The following is a 1,894-nucleotide window of genomic DNA, read 5'->3' on the forward strand; positions in this document are numbered from 1 at the left end:
CGGATTCGAACCCGCGACCCTCAGATTGTGAGTCGAGCGCCTTATCCACCTGGCCATGCCGGGCTGCGTAAAAATAATACCTGCAGTTTGAATAAAAGAAAAAATGCGGATAAGTAAAGATATTTCTTTAAAATTGCATTGTTCGTTAATTTCAGAATTTTTGAGTAAAGCTACACAAAATTGTCCTTAATTTTGACCTCATAGACTAGAAAGAAGACAATTAGACGACAGCACCTGGCTTAAATTATTGGGCTACTCATTTTTGACCGAATAGTGGAATTGGACCTATCTCTTATAGAGCATCCACGGTCCCAATTTGCAAAGTGTGTTTAAGGCAGATCAATATTTGCTTCTAAGAATCGATCTCAGTGTGAAGGAAGAAAAGACCATTGTGGGTCGGCAAGGTGGAATAGCATTTGGAGTCGTGTGCAGCAGGTTTCTCAGAATGTTACCAGCTGGATCAACCCAACCCAAGCTTTGGTTAATGCCACCCAAGAAAGAATAGAGGCACTTAGTGGAAGAAGTCTGTCAGAAGGAGATGTTTCATTAGCAGATGAGGCAGTGGGCATCAACCGGTGAAGATGATGAACCGTGGGAAGGTAGCGAGTCTCTCTGATCCTGAACGACTATGAACTACAGAGAGAAAACTGCAGTTGCCGGGAGTAGCTTGTAACATTGCTGCCCTAGAAATGGGACTGATTACTCTTTCGAGCATTGGAGTGCTTGAGTATGCCTACTACACTGTACCCATGAGGTCAACAGCATTTCAGCCAGGTACTGAAGAACAACCTTCACGGAAGAAGTTTCGGTTGTAAATACAAGTTTCAGTAAATCAGGCAAAGCGGAGTTCGGCCCGATGTTCAGAAGAACCAAGAGCAAGCAGTAAAACAATGGCACTGCAGCATAAGAAAACTAACAAAGCCCAAATCTGGATTGGCCACTGACTTGGTGGAGAATCGCAGACAACTTGCACTTTGCTTGGTTTGATAGTTCTCTCATGGGTAGCTGGAGTTTGTAAGGGTACAATAGCAAAGATCGAGTTCCTTGTTGATACAGAAAGGGCCGAAACATTGGTAGAAGTAACTCATGGTATGTAAGGCCCACTAAGGCCACCACTGATGAATGGCAATAAATAAGACATGGGTGAAGAGTCAATTATCTAGCTATGTCTCAGAGCTGTTGCTTACAGAATGAAAGCAGTCATCTCTGACCTTAGTTCTGACATTAGCATACTTGGGATAAGTGTATTGTGGAACTATTGGTCAGTTCTGCTTGCACAACAGGTAAACTAATGTTCCATGTGAGAGTTATCTGATGTCAGCAACACCAAGCCCAGGAACAGCGACTGGCAAAACAGCACATTTATTAAAAGGTTTTAGTTACGAATTGTATTTATTTGTTAAAGGGTTATGTCATTTGTGCTGCAAATGTTTTTAAGAGTTAAAAAAGGTTATGCCAATTCCTTGACTAGTGTGCAGGTGTGAGTTTGATTGGTTTTAAAGTTAGAATTAATGGGATATATTGAAGTTAAGTTAAACTTTGTATAAAGAAGCAGATAGCAGTGTCTTTTAATGGTATGTTATGGTAAAACATCCTTAATTTAAAATGGGAATGACCAGTGTTGTAAATAGTGCTAGTAACTCTGCGTAAGTCCGCCCTTAAGCTATTGATTTAACTATAAACGTGAGTTTTAGTCAGTCTAAAATAATATTTAAAATTAGTTGGTCAGCTTGAAATAAATATTGAGGGAGTAACTCCAGTCTGATCAATCACCTCTCCAGTAAAGGTGACTGTCTGCTTGCCAGAGTTAACACACACACACACATTGCTATTTTGCATTTGAATAAAGATTGATTTTTGTGTATGTTAAACACTCGTGTCGAGTCTATTTCTT

This window comes from Limulus polyphemus, unplaced genomic scaffold (genome assembly GCF_000517525.1).
Source record: "Limulus polyphemus unplaced genomic scaffold, Limulus_polyphemus-2.1.2 Scaffold165, whole genome shotgun sequence".
Taxonomy (NCBI): Eukaryota; Metazoa; Arthropoda; class Merostomata; order Xiphosura; family Limulidae; genus Limulus; species Limulus polyphemus.